Source organism: Boleophthalmus pectinirostris, unplaced genomic scaffold (assembly GCF_026225935.1).
Source record: "Boleophthalmus pectinirostris isolate CB_2022bp ecotype Guang Dong unplaced genomic scaffold, ASM2622593v1 HiC_scaffold_19, whole genome shotgun sequence".
In the NCBI taxonomy this organism is placed as follows: Eukaryota; Metazoa; Chordata; class Actinopteri; order Gobiiformes; family Gobiidae; genus Boleophthalmus; species Boleophthalmus pectinirostris.
In genome coordinates, this window is record NW_026571140.1 from 9,413,904 (window position 1) to 9,439,373 (window position 25,470).

The 25,470-nt window shown below is 38.9% G+C and overlaps 1 protein-coding gene across 1 annotated transcript in view; it reads left to right on the forward strand.

The window, feature by feature from the left end:
* The first annotated feature begins 377 nt into the window (after nucleotides 1–377).
* The window catches only part of LOC110162588 (cell migration inducing hyaluronidase 1), a 139,609-nt gene continuing 114,516 nt past the window's right edge, over nucleotides 378–25,470 (forward strand). Inside the window, 1 exon segment of the mRNA XM_020927486.2 lies at nucleotides 378–550. The gene's annotated coding sequence lies outside the window, so the exon portion shown is untranslated.

A 25,470-nucleotide genomic window follows, 5' to 3' on the forward strand; every position in this document is an offset into this window, starting at 1 on the left:
TGAGTTAAACACACGGAAACTGCAGGCCAACTCTTGAGCTTCTACTCTGGAATTTTCCTCTGGGATTATTATAGCCTTTAATGCCAGAGTGTGGTAGCGCAAAACCCTCAGCACCTCCTCCAGACTCCTCCAGACTGGAGTGAAACGGTGATCCGCAGCGGAGGTAAGTCGACCCGCACGAGCAGCTCGAGTGTCCGCTGTGCCCGGTGTGGTATAGGACCGTGCACAGGAGCGTGCACAGGACCGCGCACAGGAGCGCCTCAGCTGTAGTCTGGGATTGACAGTTCACAACCCACAGGCGCGTTTTGGAGCCACGCGCGCTCTCTGGGCGTGTCTTATCTGAGCCGGAGTAAATAGAGGCGGCGGGGTGTCGAGGAGGAGATGGCGTGTTTGCGCGCTCACACACCGCCTGCTCACTGAACATCTGCGCTCCACCGCTGTCTCTGCCTCTCTGTGCCACGGGCTACTCAGGTCTCCCTGCCGCGTCTGACGCTGTCTGCAGCTGTCACTGCCGCTGTCTCCTGCCGCTCCACGAGGACTGCACTGCACGGTAAGAACATCTCTGTGTGTGATGAATGGGTGAGTGGAGAGCCACAGGTGTGCGCTCGCGGCAGACTGGAGCGTGCCTCCTGGTTCTATAGGCGCTTTGCTCCGTCCTCAGTGCGCTTGGAGCGGCTCAGGAAACATGTGCCGCCCGCAGCTCCTGTCCAACAGGTCCACGCACAAACGGGCTTTGTGCGCGAGCCTTTGGAACAGTTGACACGGAGCTGAACCCTGTCACGAGACGCACCACTTTGACCAAAAAGCTTATGGCACAGTGTCCACGTCCACTTCATTTCTCATTCAGGTGATGCTCAGCCCGGCATCAGGGAAGATTCTAACCATCATCGAAGCTTCCCAGCACCAGCCAATAAGATTCTCTAAATTACTGTCCAACTAACATCATGAACCATTTCTAACAGTGGATACTTCTAATGTCTCATATGCGCACCTGTGTCTCGTGTAACCTTGTTGATAACATTTGAGTGTGACTGATGGGTATTTGGAGTGTTGTGTGTGTACTGAGCGCTGCACCTGCCTCAGCCCTGACTCCTGACAGCTCCGCGGGGTGCTGGAGGTGCTGAGGGTCGCTGTTGTACGCTGTTGTTTCTGTCACACTGATTATGAATAGTGCAGTCACAATGACCTTAAGCTTCTTGTAGTGCCCTTTTCATTTTTTTTTTTATAATGCTTTGCTACTGGGCGTGTTTACAACAGGATTTCATGTTTTATCACATAATGACTGTTTGTCATGTTTTGGAATGTTGGTACTGTGATAGAGACAGACAGAGCGTGCCATGCATGTCGCCCTCTGCTGGCAGTGGTGGGGAGTGAAGCAAGTTGAAATGACTTACGAGCAGCACGGCTATTTGCAACAGGATCCTATAGTTTATAAGTTGATATTATCATAAGCTAAGATAATACATCTCCTGCTTTTTAGAAAACCGATAGATCCTCAGTGTGAATATTAAAGGGTCTATATTACACAAAATTGATTATTGTGAGCTTTAGGTCATGTTATAATGCCGTTACCTGCTTAAAACATATCCGGAGTTGTGTTTATTCACACATGAATTGAGTAACATTTATTATCAGTCCGTCTGCACCTCCAGAGCTCTAAATGCTCTGTTCCACCTTGTGATGTCATGTAGTGGTTCAGTTAAAAAATGTCAGTTCCATAGCTGAAATGATCCAAATGATTCTAGTGAAGGTGTGTGGAGTTTAAAAACACAGTGGAGCAAATCTTGTATTACCACTTGAAGAGAAATATGCAGGTTTTGTGTTGAACATGTGTGAGTGAAACAAAACACGTCCAGGTATGTTTGTGATGATCAGAAAATGATGCAATATAGGCCCTTTTAAGGATCGTGTGCTTACGTACACAGAAGGCTATTAATGTCTCTGAACAAAGTGATAAGGCAGTAATTATTTTGAAGTTATCTACAGAGTTATCAGTGAGTGAATGTTGTACCAGGTAATAGGTTAAGGTTATGGTTAAGACAGATTGTGATAGTCCCTGTGGGGAGATCTGTCCTTAACCTTTAATTCATCCTCCAGCAGCACAATAGTGACCGGTCAACAATGGAGGCAATATATGGGGTAAGTAGTATACAGTTACATTTACTTGAGTAATGTTTCATACAATTGCACTTCTCTGAGTAGTTTTCAGACACCATACTCGAGTAATATATTTGACAGTGTAACAGTACTTCACATTTTGGTTCCTTTTAGTCTGCTAGTGACAAAAGATTTATGACATTATTAAATGATTTGAACATTTGCTCTGCTCAGATCTGAATTAGTTTCTCTCATTTTTGTGGTTGGTCCAAAAATACAAAATTCTCTGTTCTTGCAATTAAATCGACTTGAAACTATAAATCATGGTGTGTCCAGACAGCTCTTACAAATACTTTTACTTGACTAGTTTTCCCAAATTAGTTTTTACTCTTATTTGTAGTACCTGCTTTGTACTTTTACTTGAGTAATACTATTTATACTTTTACTTAAAGGTGCATCTTGTAACTTTTCCGGTGAAGTGTCCATCAAATGTAAAATTTTCTCCATGGAGATGTTATTCCTTTGTATGGAATATTTCACAGTATGGTATAAAAATCTTTCTATTTTCATAAAGACCAAACCAGACCAAGTTACAGGTCAGATCTGTGGAGAGGCGACCCCGCTCACAGTCAGAATGCTTGTTTTTGTAGGTATTATCGTGCTATAAAACCACCAGTAATTGGATAAATGTAAGGTCGAGCTGTTTAATGTCATACTGTGGAACATTCCAGGCAAACCCCCAACCAAAAAGTTACATAGTGCAGCTTTAAGTATAATTTATGTCTTCTACATAAAAGAGAGAGAACATAAATCTAAATCTGCCTTGAATCTAGTGTTTGTGGTTTGATGCCTGCTTCAACCAGTGCATCCTATTGTGCCCTTGAGCAAGACATTTCACCCTCTCAGTGTAACATGGTGTGTGAGTGGATATTTAGTAGCGTTTGGATAAGGCTGTAAATGTTGATATAGCAATATACTGTAATAGATTTCTTAACAGTACATATGACTCATGTTAATTCATTATAAATGGTTGAGTTATACACTTAAATACCTGCTGAAGTGAACCAATTTTTTGTTCTGATGCTAAGGCAATCGTGTGCATGAAATTATAGGGGAAATATCTATATTGTAAACCTTTAAGGCCTTTTTATTAGTTTTATTAGCATATGTTGTGGTGAACCCTGTATCAAAGTATGTATTGTATGGTAAGTGCTTGTTGGTGATACCAAGCCCTAGTGATTCGAACAGCTATTGGTGTGGATTATGGTTAATAATAATGATGATGAAGTCTTATATTGTGCTTTTTCAGACACTAATTGTTGCCTTAAAATTCTGTGCATTATTCATTCACTCCATACCCGGTGGTGGTAACCTACTATTGTAGCCACAGCTGCCCTGGAACAGACTGATGGAAGCGAGGCTGCTAATCTGCACCATCAATCCCTCCAGACACCACCAACACTCATGCACACACCACATCCATAACAGGTGAGTGAAGTGCCTTGCCTAAGGACACAACACAAAAGCCCCACTGTGGCACCGGGGACAGCCTCCTCTCCAAGTGTTTACCAGACCCAGTCCTGCTCAGCCTGAATAGCTGTGGCTCCTGGAATAGCTCACCATCATCAAGTATAGAGAGTGAATTAATAACAATGTAAAGTGAATAGCACCATTATTTTGCATTAGTGCTATATTATGACGTATCATGCCCAAGCAGGCATGTGACGCAGTGCTGGGACTTGAACTAGTGTGCGTACGCTTTTTCCACATTTTCCTCAAGTTTCATTCAAAACAACATTAGACACGCTCCTTTTATCAGATAATATCTTTTTTTTTATTTTTTCATTTGAGCTTGGGGACGCCATACTTAAATCCTTACAGCCTCCCTTGCTTCCCTGGAAAGACTTCTATCCACTATGCTGCGAGGAGCAGCTGTCACTTTCCAAGAGGAGGCCCTGAGCCGCCTAGGAGCCGGGCACAGCGCCAAGCCCAAATCTCTGGAATCTGGCATCCAGGAATCCAACCAGAGAGAGGGCTGCCTTCGAGCGGAGCATTCCCAAATCAAACTCCTAATCTCTGCCTGCTCGTCTGTCAGCGCTTTAATGGCCTGTGAAATTGTTTAGTGCACTTGTTTGCATGTCTGAGCCTGTGATTTCGAGAGGGCTAAGGATCTGACTCCTCTGTGTCATAGCTGGAGGACTGTCCCATCTGTGGATGATGTAGGACAGCCAGGGAGTCTGAAATAGAATGGTGGCAGTTTGGGTTAGGGTTAAGGCTGGGATTTGGGTGTGAGCTAAGGTTAGGGTTGAGGCTAGGGTTAGGATTGTGTCTAGGGTTAGTGTCGGGGTTATGGCTAGAGCTAGGCATCAAACCATCAAGGTGTATAGCTGAATTCAAGAACTGTGTTAGGGCTTTCCATGAATTCAATGAAGTTTTGTTTTGGTCATCCCATTAAGGGAAACTCAACCCAAAACATGCACAAACTAGGATAGCTAAGGTAGTCCTGACCAAGACTAGCTCAAGATCACAGAGATTGGTCCCACTGCTCTTGACAGGTTGCCCCAAAAGCATTGAAGGATGGGCAACCAGGGACAACAAAGTGTGACCTTAGCAATGTAGTGGAGGGAGTAGGAGATAATGAGAGAGTGGTTAGCGCCTCACAGCAAGAAGGTGCAAGGTTAAATTCCTTAACCTTGCAGAAGTTTTGGTGTGGAATCTCGATGAGGTTTCCTTTGAACATTCTGGTTCATTCCATTCTCCTTTTTATATAAATCTGTCTCAGGCATTTGGGCCATCATTCAACAATTAGTACTGGGAAACATATCAAGTAATTCTACATGTGTAAAAAAATACACGTTCAGAATAAAAATTTTGAGTAACTGGTGGTATTTCGATACATTTGATGGTGTTAAGAATACAACGTAAATGTCATAAAATGAATACAAGGCTGAACTTTATCATCCAAGTTATGTTTCAGACAGTATTATTGAGAAAAACCAAAGCTGTTTTTAATCCTATTGTGTATCCGTAATTCGTTCACTGATCTGAAGGTTTGCGGTTCGAATCCCTCTCTTGACATAAACATCATCGGTAGAGCGGTCAGATCCACTCCCCCGCAGAAGAATGTGGTCTGATTGGCTTATTGGTTGTTTCCTGATGTTCAACACTTGTACCGGTCAGTGTCCTCCCACACAGCGGCCTGCTCACTGTCTCTCCTTGCTGGTGTGAAATGTCTGCACGCCTCACTTCCCACTTACACTTTTCATCTGTTTAAATATTATTCACACATGTCACTGTTTAGGCGGATAGCACATTCACTTCTTCTTTCAATCTTAAAATATCAATGCCCTGGAAAGCAGAACTAGTCTATTTTTTAGAAGTCTTAAATCAATTCCTACTTCCCTTATGAATTTCGAGCATCCCGATTATTCACCATGATGAACTTATAACATAAACTGTATAAAGAAGTGAACTGAGGGAGTGTGACGTCACCCATAGTGTTCGACTCCAGTAAAATGAAGCTCATGACGTTAGCTGTTATAGGAGTGAATATGGGGCCAGGTCCATTATACTGGGAACTGGAATTAATTTACGGACAAAATAGCAAAAATAATAACATCAGGATCATGTAGAGCGGGTTAATATGAACGTTTTAAGACCAAAATGACAAGGCTCACTGCAGCAGTTACAGAGAGAGGGGTGACAATATTCCAATGTCAATAGAGCCAGTCAGAAGTAGCTGGAAGCGCCCCTATGCTGACTTTCTATATGGAACATGGCAGCTGGGGGGTAAGCTATGTCCATTTGTAGATATACAGTATATACAGTCTATGGTTCTATGGCAGTGTTTCCCAAATTTTTTTTTTAATTTTTTTTTTTTTTCTTTTCTGGGGACCCATATTTTAAAAGTCACAAACCTTCGCAACCCAAGTCAATAGACATTATTAGCAAATCGCAAAATAAAGGTGGATTTGACCATTATTGAACATTAATGAGGATATTTTATTGTTGACTGACTGATAGTGTCTCTCTGAACCATTAGTGTTACTCAAGTTTTAAACAATGAAAAACGGTAATTGAACCAGCAATAAAAGGTTTCCATAAGTATCTTGAAGTGCACTGACCTTTGCTGATTTATCACCCTTCGTTTTGGACAACCAAGTAAGCATTTCTCAACTTCTCAGCTGCAGGAACACTTGTTCAAGGCAGTCAGATAGGATTCGCTGACTCACTACTTCTCTCACGTGTTAGAAATCTATATTATATGCAGACCTACATGCAGATCGTGACAAGGCGACCCAAAAAAAATCTCTTGTGACCCACCTGAAAGTCACGACCCAGTCTTTGGGGAACAGTGTTCTATGGGATAGCCTGAAGTTTTGAGAAAATCTGACATCTGATCCAATGCTTCTGCCCATGACATTACATTACAGCCCTGACATATGTCCTTGGACCATAGAAGAGACCACACTCAAATCACAGACTGTATACTATATACTTCTAGGGATGTAACAATAACCGAAATATCGTGATATTGTGTCGTCGGAGTTCTAAAAATATGATGGACCATCACAATATATCGAATTACAAGTCTTCTTTGTTTAAATTAAGAGTCATTCTCTTGGTCTGTAAAAAGAACCTAATAACATAAAATATCAGAAGACCAAATGAATCTCATTGGTCTATCCCTACTTCTTTATACAGTCTATGACTCAAATCAAATGAGTGGTCTGAATAAAGGTTTATCACACACCTGACCTGTTGTGATTCAGCCTGATAACTCTCTCCCGCCCAGCCCCAACTCTAAACTCGTATCATTTTACTATTATAGGCTCATGAATGGATAACAACATTCCTATGTGCTATACGAGTCATGGTTAGTTCAACAGGTGTTCCATACTGTTCTTTCTAACATTAGCAACCATGGGACCCATCTCCAGACTTTGAACAAGATCTTGGCCAGGAGAATAGCTATAGAGGACATCAGCAGGATCACCATAGATAACTCACACAAACATAAGAAGAACATTTAAACCAACACTAACTTCTAGTTTCGGACCAAGACTCAAAACCCAGAGAGCGGTCCCCAGGTGCTGCTATGCCAACCGTGGCTCCTGTCAAATCTCCTCAGCATCATTTGAATGTGGTTCAAAAGCAGAGGACATATTTCTCTTGTGCTTTGTGAAACTGTCAAACTGGTTTTGTTTTGTTTGATTGTCCCAGTGCTGACTAAGAGAGAAAGGCAATAACACGATGAGTCATGAGGGACAGAATAGATGTCTTGCTTACTTTTCTTTTTTTTTTTTTTTTTTGTGCTGATCGCATTGTGCCGAGATTCTGTTGGAACTTGTTTTTTATCTTGTAACGGTCACATTTTTGCATAATCACTGTGCTCTGAATCCTGATTGCTGGGTGTTTTTATAGTTGTTGTGTTTTATTGACAGTTAAAGTGCCTATGCAGGTTAGACTACAAATGTTATTAAAACACTTTAAGATCATTACATTTGAGATTTAGCTAAACCTGTTTTCTTTCTTTTTTTTCAGTTTGGAAATAATTTTAGGTTTTAAATTTTAGACTTAGAGTTGGACAAACAAAAAAACTTTTACTATTAAAATAAAAAATAACACTTACTATTTTCTACTATTACTATTACTTTACTTTACTTTTTTACTTTACTACTTTACCTTGCTTTACTTTGCTCTTTGTTATTATAATATATTGTCATGTGTGAGCAACTGTGTCCAAGTAATTTCCCTTGTGGATCAAAAATTTTTACTTCCCGACTGGCAGGAATGATATCACAGTAGGAAATTCCATAAACGTTACCTCGCAACCACATATTACACTTCCTCTAATGTTCATAAAAATATTATTTGTAGAGTAAAAACATACAAAAACATGTAAATAATGTTTAAAAAATCAGCTAAATGTGTTTATTTAGTGTAAATTGTGGGAACATTTTGTGTAGAATTCTCCCTGATATTTGAGAACTCTCTACTTTCTGTAATTTTCAACAGTTGTTTCAACATTTTTTTCACAAATTGCTTCTTGATTTGGATAAAAATATAATTTATTTACAACAGGTATTATCCCACCATATTAAAGGGACAGTCCGGAATTTTGGACATAGGACCTCATTTTAGTTAGTCAATTAGACATGTGGAGACACTTTTTTAAATATTCCATCCAGTCCTTGTATTTGCAGAGGTCGCTGGTGCAAGGCTAGTGCATGTCAATGGCCATAGTTAGCCTGGGATTTATGTCTGAGCAGCAGCAGTGAGTTGTACTTCCTGATAGAAAGCTTGGCAGCACGGACTGATATCACCCAGCACCTATCTTACCAGCAAAGTAAAATTCCGCTGCTGCTGAGAAAATAGTCCCTCAACATGTGACAATTCATGCCATGCAAGGTTAGTTTTATTTCAAACATTATTCTATCAACACAGACATTTACATCGACAGCCTGGTGTAATAATGGATTTGCTTCAGGTGTTTTGTGGAATGGGAAAGATTGTTTTAGTGGTAGGCTAACTATGGCCATTGACATGCACTAGCCTAGCACCAGCAACCTCTGCAAATACAAGGACTGGATGGAATATTTTAAAAAGTGTCTCCACACGTCTCCAACACTCTGGCTCACTAGGAAATGAGGTCCTATGTCCAAAATTCTGGACTGTCCCTTTAAGTAGAAATTAGAGAATCATCAAAACCTGTCATACGCACTTTAAAGTTAAAATCGTGAGTTATACATTTACATTTTTCTATACTGGAAAAAACATTCAGTTTTTCAATTGTCTCCTGGTTTTTTTGGGTTTCTTTGCCAATAAAAAACACATGATAAAACACAAAAAGAATGTATTTTTGGACAGGCTGGTTAGCAGTGTAAAATAAAGTTGAAGAGTGAGTGAGTAGGGTTATGAAAAGTGTCAAGAACTCTGATATTGATCAATACTAAAACTACAAGTAGTATCAACACTAAATACTAATTTGAGCTATCAATATTAAAAAAGTCACATTCACAGGACAGAAATGAACCTTTCCGCAATTGTTTTAGAATGATCTTGAGCTGTATTAGAACAAGTATAAGAGCACATAGACATGGACCAGATATAAGAGCACATATGAATATTGAAAAAAGATTCTATGATCTATGATCTATGATTTAATGTTGAAAATCACATCCTATTGTCTAAAGAAAGTTTATTTTTGCTCAGTATCGGTAGCCATTTATCAGTACTGGTAATTATTTATTTATATTTTCCATTTTTTTATTTATCCAATTTTTGTAGCAGAATTTATGTCTTCTTATGACATGCAAATACACCGACAATATTAACTTTTTACATAACCCTCAGCTTACATAATAGAAAAAGGAATGCTTCCCGCTAATGTCAATTAACACACATATTTAATCCAAATTTATAATGAAAGTCCAAACCACAGACTTTTACTGTCCATTAAAGACCACAGAGCCAATAACTGCAATTATAATTTGAATTTCATAACATAAGCTGGCACTGATCCTGTATGCTACCAGGAAAAACTTGGACACACCTTTTCATTCAGAGTGTTTTGACTATTTGACTATATTGATTCTTGTGAGCTTCAAGCTACGTTCTAACATCTTTATCAAAAACATATCTGGAGTTGTGTTTTGTTTTATTCACACATTTTTGACTAAACCTGCATCACTTGTCCGTCTGCATCTCCAAAGCTCAAAATGCTCTTTAGTTTTCAGCTTAACAGGGCTGAAATGATCCAAATTATTGTAGTAAAGGTGAATGGCGTTAAAAACACAGTGGAGCACTCCCTGTATTACACATGACACCATAATGTAGAACGAAGTGTTTTCAGTTTGAGATGAGAATACAGCCTAAATATACAGGTTTTGTGTGTTAAACTTGTGTGAATGAAACAAAATACAACTCCGGGTGTATGTTTTTGATGAAGAAACGATATTGTAACATAGACAGAAAATAGTGTAATATGGACTTCCTCGAAAATGCCACCCTTTTTATGAAAACAAAGGAAAAGCAAATATGAAAAAGGGTGTCCAAACTTTTAACTGGTAGTGTATGTTCATGTATATTCAACAGTTTTTTTTTTTTCTTATCCTTTTATTGTTATGTTGGCTCCTATTTGGTACCTCTCTTTACTCCCCCTACAGACCGTAAACAGCACTAAAACATGTACTGGGTTATAGGTCATGTGTAGTGCTCTTTACTCCCCCTGCAGATCATAAACAACACTACACATGGCCTATACCTCCGTGCATGTTTTAGCAGCTTGTGTGGAGAGCGGTGCGTTCAGGAGCTTGTTTGTGTGTAGAAAAGAGCAGCTCTTGGCAGGAGGATCACTGGGCAGGCTGCAGGCATGTGTCTGGACAGGCGGTTCTCTAAAAAGAGCACAGTGTGTTGGATAAAAGCAGTGCTCTGACTAATCATTATTGTGCTGACACTGTGTTTGAGAGCAGCACACAGGTGTACAGAAACCACTGAGCTCTCCTCTCCAAGTCAGACTCACAACTACCACCTCTGGACTTTGTTGAACACTTCATTAGGGCTGAACAATTTTTGGAAAGAAATGCTTTTCTGTCTTCTTTATCTTTATATTTTGCAATATATGTGTCAAACAAAAAAAGGATTCTGTTCAGAGTGCACATTGTAAACAAGAATGCCCAGTGGTCTAGTGGGGTATGCGATTCGTGACTGAACCAGGAGGACTAAACCAGGACTGAACCAAGACTGAACCAAGACTGAACCAGGACTGAACCAGGACTAAATCATGACTAAACCAGAACGAAACCAGGACTGAACCAGGATTAAACCAGGTCTAAACCAAGTCTAAACCAGGACTAAACCAGGACTGAACCAGGACTGGTCCAATGCTGTTCTTGTGGCTACTTGTGCTCTAAACCAAGTCTAAACCAGGACTAAACCAGGTCCAAACCAGGACTACACCAGGTCTAAACCAGGACTAAACCAGGACTACTCTTGGGCTTGCCTGTACCAGTCCATTTGCCTGTGGTTATCCAGCGGTCTACATGGGCGCACCTCCGAGCCCATCCCCACACTCTGTCCTGGTTTAGACCTGGTTTAGACCTGGTTTAGACCTGGTTTAGACCTGTTTTAGTCCTGGTCCCTTCATGTCACAGGTCACTATGACAGTATTGCAGAGCCTATGCAGTTTGTTTTCACCATTACCAATAGCTCCAGTTGTACATTTAAGTTGTAGCTATTTTATATTTTTTATTTTTTATATCTCACCTTGGGAGAAGTGGGTGGATGGCGTACCCCGCATACCACACCCACTACACCCCTGTGAATGTCTCACTCCAAGTCTTCTTCTTCAAAACAACAGCAGCCACTAAGAGTGTAATGAGGCATCGTGCCGCGCTGCAGCTACGGCTGATCTGTATCGGGATGAGATCGGTGCTGGGAATTGCAAATATTTTAAAAATCTGTATCAGATCGGTAGCCGAAAAGACTGGATCAGGACTTTCCAAATAATTCCATGAACATTTTTTTTAGATGTATTGCGACAAATTGAGTCATACTTAATCGTGACTTTTCTGAATCTTAAAGTCAATTAAAATGGTTAGCTTGTAGATCTGCATATAGAATACCAAGCATAAGATGGTAGAAAAAAGCTGAGTACACATTAAACTAACTTGTAGCATAACATATATGGCTTTAAAGCTACCATCCGTAAGTTTATTTGATTTTCTTTTGCCACCAGTAGATGCGAAACCTGTTCCCCCTCATCCCTCCCTCTCACCTTTTCTCAGACTCACCTGTGCTCTCTGCTCTTTTATCAGTCCAAAACTGGAACATTGTGAAACAGCTGTAACGTAGGTACCATCTAGAGGTGATATGTGAGAAGACAACAGGGGTAGGTGAGCCAGTCTAATTACAGATGGTAGCTTTAAGTGATCAGGACCAGACGTACCATATGAGTGGTTTAAGCAGCTTCAACTGGTTGCTAATAATGAAAAACCTTGCCTTGCCTTTTAGCCAACTCAATGACATTAAAAGGTTTAGGAAAACAGGAAAAATTGTCTAGCATTAAAAAAAAAAGTCCCCAGGCGCACGCACACCCACACCCCCTGTCCAATGCTGTTCTTGTGGCTACTTGTGTTCTTCGCCTTCAAATGTCTTTTTTCCATTTAATATTTCCATGTGATGCTGGAATACAGACACAGCTAGTGGTTGTGAACAGCTGTGTGCCATGTTGGGAGAAATGAATCATCAATAGTTAAGCTGAGGCAGTGAAATGGTGAGGGCAGCAAATTTAGCTGAGTGCCCCCTGCAGGCTTGAGTTGGCACTGTAAGTGTATTTCCTGAACTTTTTTGCACATTTCTGATCTATCATAATATTGTCCAAATGCGAATATATATTTAAAAAAAATCTAGTTTGAGTTTTTGAATTGTTATAAGTTTGACTGGGCATTATTAAGAAGTTGCCAATTCCTCGATACATAGGCCACGATACGATACATATCTCGATACAGTGAGCTTTCGATTCGATACGGTATATTTCAAATCGATTCGATACGGTTCAATAAAAATAATGGCCAAATGATGACTTTTGTTAAACCACTTCTCATGCAAAGTTCATATGAAACACAAAACATTTTAATCCTCAAAACAGTGAAAATGTCAAATGTGTCGCTTCAACAAGTTTCCTTCCTCTAAACAAACAACAAAACAATTTAGTAAAGTAAACCAAAAAATTCTCTTGGCAGTATATCGATACAGCAGCCCATGATATCGATACTGTCATATCATCATCATATTAAATGATACGATATAGTGATATGTCGATATTTTTGTACACCCCTAGTTATAAGTATGAAATCATTAGTTATTGAGTTAAAGGTGTATCGTGTAACTTTTCTGGGTCTGTTAAATTATTTTTCTCCATGGAGCCATTATTGCTTTGTTTGGAATGTTTCACAGTGTGGCATTAAATCTTTTGACCAAACCAGATCAAGTTACAGGTCAGATCTGTGGAAAGGCGACCCCCCACCATCAGAATTGTTATTTTTCTAGGTATTATTGAGCTATAAAACCTCCTGTAATTGAATAAATGTAAGGTAGAGCTGTTTAATGTCATACTGTGGAACATTCCAGGCAGACCACTAACATATCCATAGAAACACGCAAGTGACGGAGCCCCAACCAAAAAGTTACACAGTGCATCTTTAAGTTCCATGTCTTAAACCTAATCCTGTAGATAAGACGCCTACAAGCATGATATGAAATACATGAAAATCTTGTATTACTTTAACAATTTATGCTTCTAGATCTTTTTAAAATGTACCATGTGAACTTTTCTTTCAATAAAGGGGAAAAAAAAAACAAAAAAAAGATTCCAGAAGATTCCACATGCAACTTGTAGCCTGGTTGTGGCTATGATTGGCTGTGTTCCATAGTGGTGCTGTGCCGTGATTGGCTGCGGTGAAATATATATGGGACTCTATATATGGGACTTGATTGGATAACATAAGCAGTAATTATCTGTTGTCTTTCGTGATTGGTCAATAGCTTACTCTTTGCTGTGATTGGCTGTTCGTGCTCACTGTCTCCCCCTGCTGGCGTGAGGTGTCTGCACGCCTCACTCCTCTGCTTGAGCCCACGTGGACTTTTCATCTGTAAAAATATTATTCACACATGTGACTTAGGTGGATAGCACATTCTCTTCCTCTTTCAGTCCAATAATATGTCTACTTAAAGGCACTGATATTTACTGTCTGAAAAACAGATCATGAAAAGTAGAAGTAGTTTGCAGTCTATGGTCCAAAGTTATTTCTCGTTTACCTTATGCATTCCGAGCATCCTGATTATTCCCAAGTTTATATGTTTTCTTTCACAGCTCTCAGAGACCAGTCTAGACCCTAATGCTAACAGCAACTAGCATGCTAATGTGCACTTCCTGACTATCAGAAAGTAAATTGCTTTATAATTAGATGCAGACAGCACACAGACTAAATTTGACCTCAAGAGCTGCTTATATAATAATAGTCTGTACTAGGGATGTAACGATAACCAAAATGTTGTGATATAGTATCGTTCAAGAGTCTTGCAATAATATCTTGGACAGTCACAATATATCAAATTACAAGTTTGTTCGCTTAAATGCATGGTTTTATAGTAGCAACAGCTTATGGACATCAGAAACTACATATCCCATGATTCATTTCAGTGCAAACAACATGAAGAGATATGTTTTTTACTTGAATTCTTGGGATTATGACGGAAATAATTCACACCAAAATTGTGTCAAGGTATTTTAAATGCAAAAAAGTGTCCCATCTACCATTATATTAGCCTCTTCAAAATATTGCAGTAAATATCATGCCGTGAGATGCGTATCGTGATAATATCATACTGTGAGATGCATATCATGACAATATCATACCATGAGATGCATATCATGATAATATCGTACCGTGAGATTTGGATATCGTTACATCCCTAGTCTGTACTGGACACAACAAATTTTGCTCAAATACAAATTGGGTGTAGGGTCTTTATTTTATGCATCGTTTGGGCTTCTAAAACTCTGTGGTACACCATGGCTTTGGCATAATATAAAAAAAATATATAACATTTTTAAAGGTGCACTATGTAACATACTGTTGACGGCCCATCATCTTTTTGTGTTTATGGAGTTCCACAGTATGGCATAAATGTGTTCAATTACAGTTGGTTTTATAGCTCCAAAGTACCTAGAAAAAACTGGTGTTTGGTGGGGTGGCCTCTCCACTGATCTGACCTGTAGCTTGGTTTGGTTTGGTGTCCATGATGATAGAAAGGTTTAATGCCATACTGTGAAACATTCCAGATGAAGTAATAACATCTCCATCAAGAAAAGCATTTGATGGACCCTCCACCAGAAAAGTTACACAGTCCAAGTATAATTATCTTACTGTATATAAAACACCAACAGAGGGCGCAAGGACCCCACCACCTTCACACTGAGGATGGAACAGTTTGTCTGATAAGGTTATGGATTCTGGTGTATGAGAGGAGTTTGGGAGTTAAAGGTCCATTGTGTAACTTTTCTGGTAGAGGGTCCATCAAATGCTTCTCTTCATGGAGATGTTATTGCTTTGTCTGGAATGTTTCAGTATTCCAATATGGCATTAAAACTTTCTATCAGTATGGTATTAAACCTTTCTATCTTCACAGAGACCAAAACAGACCAAGTTACAGGTCAGAGTTTTTAGGTATTTCTGAGCAATAAATCCACCTGTAATTGGATAAATGTAAGGTAGAGTTGTTTACACAGTTACACAGTGCACCTTTAAATACACCGGAATACTCAAACATCAAACAAAACACAACTCCAGGTATGTTTTTAATGAGGAAACAGTATATAGATAAGTTAAGGAACAGTATGTAAGATTTTGATTTAAGTAAACACATTCAAATCAAATAAAGCTTTTAATGATAACACTTCTAATGCTGATTTATTCTTATTTAAACACTGGACATAATGCCTCGCATTTTAATGTGTTTTTGTTCTCAAGACGTCCAATCAGAAAGCAGAGTGAGCCTCTTTCATGTGGGCTGCCAGTGTCAATACTGAAATCCAGTTGGTTTAAACCTAAAATGCCTCTCTCTGATCTGATCTCACTAAACCCCAGCACCTGCAGCCGGTCATGAATCAGTGCTAGAAGTTCTAAGTTTGAAACATGAAAAACGTGTCCTCTATCTATATAGAGAGGTTAAAGAGGCCATATTACGCTATTGTCTGATCTTCTATAATGTCGTTTCCTCATCACAAACATACCTGGAGTTGTGTTTTCTTTCATTCACACATGTTTAACACACAGATCCTGCATATTTAAACTTCTTCTATCAAACGTAAAACACTCAGTACTAGGGATGTAACGATATCCAAATCTCACAGTATGATATTTTCACGATATACATCTCACGGTACGATATTTATTGCAATATTTTGTGCAGGCTAACAAAACTGTGAATATGCTACTTTTTCCATTTAAAATGCCTTGACAAGACTTAACTGAAAGAACTAAGATTTAAAAGTGCTTAGAACTGTTATTTCTTCTTGTAGTTTGCACCAAAACGGAGAAAAGGATCACGGTCGATGTAGTTCCCTCTATTTTTAGCTATTGCTGCACAATAACAATGAATTTAAGCAAAGAAGTTTGTGAGTCGATATACTGTGATGGGCCACGATATTATTGAGAGACTTTTGACGATACGATATCACAATATTTTGGTTATTGTTACATCGCTACTCAGTACACATAGTACAAGAAGACAGATGGATCATTTCAGCCCTGGAATTGCCCATCTGTACTGAACAAAAGGTAAAAGGCAGGTGTTAACTACTTTAAAACTGTAAAACTACCGCTTCATGACATCACAAAGTGGAACAGAGGTTTGAGGTTTGGAGATGTAGACAGAGTAATAATGTAGGATTACTTAAACAGGTGTGAATGAAACAAAACACAAATCCAGGTCTGTTTGATGTTTGCGAGGTAACAGCTTTATAACATGGCTTAAAGCTTACAAGAACCCAATTTGCGTAACATAAGACCTTTAACCAGAAGTGATGACCTGATTCTTGTTTTCAACCCAAACACCATTAGCAGTATAATCTCAGAAGCAGGACTCATGTGTAGCTTTGGATTTGAATTCTTGTTGAAGAAAAAACACATAAAGAGCTCTTCTCTGCCGCCCTGTGATTGGACTGACTTTATGCAAATTCACTTTTACTTATGTTAGTCCTTGTTCAGGTCCAGACTTGTTTAGTACACCGCAAAACCTCAAATCTAGCCAAGTTCAGATGACTTGAATTAAGAACGTTTTATCGTCATTTCAGTACATTTTACTTGACAAGTAAAATGATCTACAAGTGGAGCAAGACTTTTCAGTACTTCATATATGAAAATACATCTTGCTTCACTTCACGAATCAGAAAAGCAACAACATTTTGCACTTAAATAGGGAACAAGATGTAATGTTGCTTGAAATAAAAAAACTTACTTGTTGCATCAGTAGAACATTTTACTTATCAAGATGAAACTGCTCAAATAAAGTTAAATGTTCTTAATTTTAGTCATGTTAAGCTTTTTGCAGTGTAGACCTGATGTAGACCTGGTTTAGACCTGGTTTATACCTAGTGTAGACCTGGTTTAGACCTAGTTCAGACCTGGTTTAGACCTAGTTCAGACCTGGTTTAGACTGGGTGTAGACCTGGTTTGGACCGGGTGTAGACCTGGTTTGGACCGGGTGTAGACCTGGTTTAGACCTGCTGTAGACCTTGTGTAGACCTGGTTTAGACCTGCTGTAGACCTAGTGTAGACCTGGTGTAGACCTGGTTTAGACCTGATTTGGATCCGGTTTAGACCTGGTGTAGACCTGGTTTAGACCTGGCTTAGGCCTAGAGTAGACCTGGTGTAGACCTGGTTTAGACCTGGCTTAGGCCTAGAGTAGACCTGGTTTAGACCTGCTGTAGACCTTGTGTAGACCTGGTGTAGACCTGGTTTAGACCTGGTTTAGACCTGATTTAGACCTGTTGTAGCCCTGGTGTGTAGACCTGGTTTAGACCTGTTGTAGACCTAGTGTAGACCTGGTGTAGACCTGGTTTAGACTCGGTTTAGACCTGGTTTAGACCTGTTGTAGACCTGGTTTAGACCTGGTGTAGACCTGGTTTAAACCTGGTTTAGACCTGGTTTAGACCTGGCTTAGGCCTAGTGTAGACCTGGTTTAGACCTGGTTTGGGCCCGGTTTAGACCTGGTGTAGACTTGGTTTAGACCTGGTTTAGACCTAGTGTAGACCTGGTTTAGACCTGGTGTAGTCCTGGTGTAGACCTGGTTTAGACCTGGTGTAGACCTGGTTTAGATGTGGTTTAGACCCGGTTTAGACCTGGTTTAGACCTAGTGTAGTCCTGGTTTAGAACTTCCACTAAGCACACCAACAGACCCAAATATCCAACCCAGTACTTTTGACCAGAGTTGGGCAGTACTCAGTTACATTTACTTGAGAAATTGTACTTTTTCTATTCTAACTTCATACTTTTACTTCTACTTGAGTCATATTGTTATTGAAGTAACTACACTCTTACTTGAGTAAAAGTGTTGGTTACTCTTCCCACTGTGAGTAAGTCTACAAGTGACAAAATCTCTATGTTGACAATATGAAATGATTTGAATATTTCTGCTTCTTGCATCGCTCCTTCAGATTTGATTTACTTCATTTTTGTGTCCTTTGAATGTTCTAATCAAAGTCATTTCTTGGACCACTACTTTGTACTTCTACTGGAGCAATAAGATGTTGAAGTAATGTCACTTTAATTCTCTTCTAGAACATATTTCCTCTCCTTTACTCCTTCAGATGTGTCAGCTGCAGTCACGTCAGCTGTGTTAATCTGCGCTGGGATCAGGAGGGCAGTGGAGCGTAGCGCAGAGAGAGGAGCTATAAGACTGCATCTGTACCTGTCCGCCACATATCCAGACCAGGACAGGTGTCAGCTCCACTTAGGCTTTGTAAAGACACACACCACAACAGGAACACTACTACTATAATATAAGTTGCATTAGGCTTTTACTGCTACACCAACAAGGACAAAGTCAAGGAACGTTCATGGAGATCTTATATACACTGCAAAATGAACAGCTAGTCTTGGTTAAAATGAGTTTAATCCTGGAAATTTGGGATTAAAGTAGGGGTATTTTACATCTGTGGGGTATTAGCTGCTAACACATGATATATTTAGATCACCATGTTACCTTTTGTATATAAGTGAAAAAAAGAGAAACTACTACACATTGTATCAGGTTTGTGAAGTTGGAGTGAACAATGTTATAATACATTTTACATTTTATTCATACAGAGCTTTCTAAACACTCAGACGCTGGTAGAAAAAAAAAAGATTTAGCAAAATACCACCTCTTTAAACTGGTTTTATTGCTATAAAATACATGCATTATATATTTGAGCAAAGATGCCTGTTCACAGATCTGACCTTTAACTTGGCTTAGTAGTAGTATCACTTAGCCAGGCTGGCGCCACCTAGTGCCTCCACTCAATTTCATTTCTCTCCAGCGACTAGGTCAGGAATTGGAATACACTAGACGGTTCGCAAAAATCCCAGAAGTGTGAGTTCGGGCACCAACCAATCAGCGAAGAGCCATATATTCTGTGTTGGCAACGGTTCCCGAGATCGAGGATTTAAAGCCGGAACAAAGAGAATGTTGAATGTTGTGAATTTTATCAAGGGGAAGGATGTTATTGGGATATTAACTGCTAACATAATATGTTTAGATCACCAAGTTACCTTTTGTATATAAGTGAAAAAAAAGAGAAACTACTGCACATCGCATCAGGTTTGTGAAGTTGAAGTGAAAAGTGTTTTACGTACATTTTACATTTTATCAATACCAAGCTTTCTAAACACTCATAGATGCCAGTAAAAAGCTCCAAAAAGAAGATTTTGAAATGGTGTTTTTATTACTATAAAAATACATGCATTTTATATGTAAACAGAGATGCCTATTCACAAATCTGACCTATAACTTGGCCTAGTGGTATCACCTACACTACCCATCAAAAGTTTTAGAACACCACACTTTTTCCATTTTTTTAGTGTTTACTGTTTACTGTTGACCAAAACTTATTTAAACTTTTGATTCATGAAAGTCTCCACCTTTGGCAGATGTAACAGCTGAACACACTCGTGGCATTATTTTTTACAATAGAAATCCAATATTCTTCAGAAAGTTTTTCCCAAGCCTGTTGCAGAAGTTCCTATAAATGTGTGGCACTTGTAGGTTGCTTGGCTTTCACTCTTCTTTCCAGTTCATCCCAAACCAGCTCAATGGGCTTTAAGTCTGGAGATGTTTTCAAGTTTACAATCTTGTACTTTTTTCCTGAGGTAGTTTTGGCAGAGCTTGGACTTGTGTTTTGTTAGCTTTTATCTTTTTTTAACCTCTGTTCAGACTTACCTTTGTACCATTTCAAGTTATTCATTGGACTTGCACGACTTGAATTGCAATAAATAACTGGAAAAATTTTAGTGACTGGTAGTGTACATGTAATTGATAAGTGTAGTATCATTCTGCTGAACATTCCAAGCAAAGCAATAATGTCTCCATGGGGACAAGCACCGCAGAAGACAGCGCTTTAACGTGCACAGAACTTTAGTGCACGGGGCTTTTGTCATAACTTGATACTTCCCTCCACTACAGCTGAACTGACCCATGAGTTATGGCAATACACTTCACACATGTTTAATCCTGAATCCCATTTATATTAGTTGAGTGAGCAACTCTTCAAATTCAGATCATATGCTTACCTTTGATTCTGTCATTATATTGTTCATAGTCTATTTATAATTTGCAAATGTAATAAAAGAACAAGTACATTGTCAGCTCAAATCAAGACTGCTATTGCTGGGTTTCAGATGCCATCACAACGTTCGATAGGACAATATTAACTCATACAGATGGGTGCAGCAAAAATGAGTACTGTTAAAATGCAAAACGATGTAGTAATACAGTGAGCTAATACAGTGAGCTGGAGCAGGGACTCCTACTATATATATAGGGGTCCCTGTTCCATTTCTCTCTCTCTCTTTCTCTCTCTCTCTCTCTCTCTCTCTCTCCATATATATATATATATATATATATATATATATATATATATATATATATATATATTATATATATATATATATATATATATATATATATGTATATACACACATATATCATACAATTGTGTTTTATATTAAACTGGGCCTAGTGTCATGTATGAACAGCTACTCTGTTATTGTACATTCAATACTAGGGGGGTATTCCATCAAATTTCCTTAACAAGTCTAAGTTTACCCTGAGATCCTGAGCTGAAATTAGGTCCATCTCCAGTTTAACCCTCAAGTCGTTCCATGACAGAAATAAGCCTGACCAAAGCTAATTCAGGTCTGAGGTTTAAGCTGCACTTGACTCTGAGAAGGCCACGTCAATGGAGCAACAACATCACGGAAAATGGACTCCAAGTGTGATTTTTTAAATGATCTGATTAATGATCTGACCCCCTTGTTGAAGACCTCTGGTATAGACAGTGAGTGCTTATACATGCACATCAGTATCCTGGTTATGGCAGTATTCGGGATACTGCGTATACATGCCACAGTATCCCGGTTACTATCGGAATATACCAGCTTTAGTATCCTGATTTCTCTTAACCGGGATACTGCCGATACTACTACTGAAAACTGTCTCTTGTTCTCCATTTGGTAAAAATAGACAACAAGAAAATTACCTATTGAGTTCTTGGGCAAGACACTTCATTTAATGAACGTGTTAGTGTCACTGCAATTAGTGTTTGGAGCAGCTGCTAATATGTAAACCACTGTATAACCACCTCCTGATTGTTTACAAGGAAATAGGTAAGTTTAAAGCCATAGTGAGGAACAGTCCAGGAAAAAGTAATAAAATCTCCATGGAGATGAGCAGGTGGCAGACCTTTCTCTAGAAAAATTGCAGTGCTGCTTTAACCTGGCACCACTGCATGTTAAAGTGAATGAAAAGTGCCATGTCATTTTTCATAATGTATATCACCTCAGGCAGTAGATAACTATGGAATGTACTTGAAATTATTTGACAAGATGCTTATGGATTTACAATGAAATCACATTTACCAATAGGTTTGTGTCTGTCAGTGTGTACCTGTGTGTGTGTGTGCTGCTCTCCATTTCATTAAGTCCTGTTGTTGACGCGTTCTTCACCTCTCCGGGGCCTCCTCTTTGTAGCAGTAAACAGTCCATTCCCACACAGTGATAAATGGTGCCTCTGATTGTATCTAATTGAATCTTTCGGCCGGCACTCTGACAGTGAGGTCCAGGGAAGACGTAGAAAAGCATTGCTCCGGCAACAGCCATCTCACTGCGCCTCTCTGGTATTGAGTTTGTATTTTCCTCTGCAGCTGTTCTGTGTGAGTCACTACGCTTACATGCACAGGGAAATCCGAGTGTGCTAAAATAGCCCATTTCTAAAGGGCTCTGGTCCAGAACCTGTCAGAGCACTCTACACCAGACTACAGCAGGTCAGAGAAGTGAAGCGGTGCAGGGGCTATGAGACTTTCAGGTGCTTCTTGTAATTTACTATTACAGCTATAATCACTAATAAAGCAAATACCGTGCATAAAACCAGACTTTTGGTAGCAATAAATGAGCGACATCTCACTTACATTGAGCATTAGATTTTCAGACATGATAGTAACTTTATTATTTGCTCTCTGTAGAAAAATAAGCACAATGAAGCTCGGGTAGGTTTGGCTTTCACTTTAACATAAAGGACCAAAAAACAAACTACCATTCTAATATGGACTTTCTGATACGCTGAAATAAAATTCTTTCTAATAAGCTGCAGACAGCACGCAGCAGACTTAATTTGACCTCAAGAACGTCTTATACAATATGCATCAATATCTGTACTGGGGTAAGTTAAATTTGGTTCAAATCAATGGGAAAAGGGTACAGGCCCTTTAAAAATCTCTCTCTCTCTCTCTCTCTCTCTCTCTCTCTCTCTCTCTCTCTCTCTCTCTCTCTCTCTCTCTCTCTCTCTCTCTCTCTCTATATATATATATATATATATATATATATATATATATATATATATATATATATTCTTAGAGAGTTGCACCTCCACAGATTCACAGATAAATACTTTCAAAGGACTGAAACGAAACTTATATATTTATATATTTTCTGATCTACTGTATGTTATAATATTGTTTCCTCATCACAAACAGACCTGGAATTGTGTTTTCCTTCATTCAAACATGTTTAACACACAAATGCTGAATATTTAGGCTGAGTTCTTCTCTCAGACAGAAAACACTCTGTTCCACCTTGTGATGTCATGTAGTAAAACCTGAAGTGCGCCACTGTGTTTTTAACCTCCTTGCACCTTCACTAGAATCATCTAGATGATTTCAGTCCTGGAATTGTCAATCTAAACTAAAGATAAAAAGTTGCTAACTTGAAAACTGTCATTACATGACATCACAAAGTGGAACAGAGCATTTGGTGATACCGATAGCCATGTAACCCTGGATTATTAATCCAGAGTTGCATGTGTGAATGAAACAAAACACAACTCCAGGTATATTTTTAAGGAAAAACTACATTTTGTGTAATATAGGACCTTTAATAAAATCTTTTGGAAAATTCTAGGAAAAGCAATGAGATCTCCATGAAGACAAGCAGGTGGCAGACCCTCCATCAGAAAAGTTCCGCAGTGCACCTTTATGCTATTTCACCCTTTCTGCATCCTCACAGAGCTGTGGCCTGGATGAGAGAATGCCACCTGCTCGTCTCCATGGAGATGTAATTGCTTTGCGGGCTTTGGCTTTCAGTGTTGGTTTGTAAAAGGACTGTTATCAAAGACAATCTGATGACTAAAACCACTGTGCCTTCACTGGATGCCAGAAAAAAGAATGTATTTTCTTTCTTTTGTTATATTATCATAGAATAAAATACAACTATATTTGCAGAGGTGGTAGAGTGGCCAAACATTTTTACATTACTTCAAAATAATATTATTCAAGGAGAAGCACAAAGTAGTGGCCCAAGAAATGAATCAAGTGAAGGTGAAAAAGTATATGGGGAAAACTAAAAGGTACTAAAGAATAAGTATAAGGACGTAACACCTGATTTATATTTTGAAGGTAAGATTATGTAAAGTCTGGCATTTTCAAAAGATCAGACAAAAAAAGTAAAAAAAACAAAACAAAACAAAACTGAAAGAAACACAAATATTCACATCATTTCATGTTGTCAACATAAAGCTTTTGTCAATTGTAGACTTACTCAGAGTGGGAAGAATAACCAACACTTTTACTCAAGTAAGAGTACTGTCACTTGCAGAAGAAGCTCTACCATTAGGCAAAGTAGCCGGCTGCTTAGGGCCCCCAAACCTTGAGGGGTCCCCAACCAATTGCCCTCAGCGTCACTAATGGCCGAGGCCTCAGAGCAATTTGATTTTCTCTCAATATGGCATTAAATTAGAGTAGTTTACTTTTAAACAATAATCATAAGAATAATAATAATCATCATATGTAATGGATGTAAACAAAAATGTAATTGCACCAGCAAAAACATAAAACTACTTTCATTTCTACTTATTTAGTAGGCGATTGAACAAATAAGACAAGTTTCTAATCCACCATAATTCAAATAAATAGAGATGTGCATGTCTTTATTATTTGTTATTTATTTATTTGTAAATGGACAGCACATATTGATGAATATTAAAAATGTAAACATGTAAAGATTATAGCCAGCGTGGCTAATTTCCATCTTCAGTCCCTCGGCAGGTTGATGTGAAATCATCTACAGGACAGAGAAAAGTACAACAACAATCACACAAAAGTACATAACACCAGCAAACTCACTATACATACAATACACTCACTATACATACAAATTAATTTCAAACTGTTCATTTGAAGTTCAAAATCAAGAGTTTAACAGTTAAACCAAGAGTTAAACCAACAACCCCTCAATATACAAGAAAATGTAACTGTAAAAATTTTATTTTCTCATTACATTAAAGAGAGTAAAAATGTAATGTATCAAGAACAATAGGAAAAAAACAAACAATAAATATATTGAAAAACTAAATAAAACAGAAAGTGAGGGCCCCAAACTCAAGTTCACCTAGGGCCCCCAAACTGCTAACTCCGTCACTGGTCACTTCAATAAAAATATTTCTCAAGAAGTTGTAAAAGTATGCTGCTTGAGTACTCTGAAAAGTAGAATTTTTTAAAAAGTTAGTTAAGTAAATGTGATCTACATGTATTCTTTCCTTATAGCAGACTTGAGACATGTTTTCTCTGTGGGCTGTGCAGTCTGTCATCTTGCTGCCAGTATAAAATGATCAGACTTCCTGTTCTACTTTTAGACATAATAATTTTCCCCTGCTCCCTCCTAAAGCATTATTATAGAGCTCAGGGGTCACTTATGGCTGTGGTGAGGGCATGTGGGGGCCACGTGGTGGAGTCGGCCGGGCCCCTCCTGCCCTGTGGGCTCTGGTCTGAGGGCCTATCCACACTGACTGCATACAGCTGTGTTTAAAGAAGAGCCATTGTGCAAATTATGTTTAGCTTTCCACCTTGTCATAATGTTGTTCCCTCATCAAAAGTATGCCTGAGGGGTTTTAAGGTGTAATCCATGCATATTTCAGTAATTTAGTGATCTCTCTCCTTACGGTTAGCTGTAAGATTGTGCCCAATGCTCCGCCCACAAGCCTACCTCACCCACACACCCACATGACAATTTCCCATAATTATATAAAAGTAGGATACAAAACTGTACACAGCAACTTCAC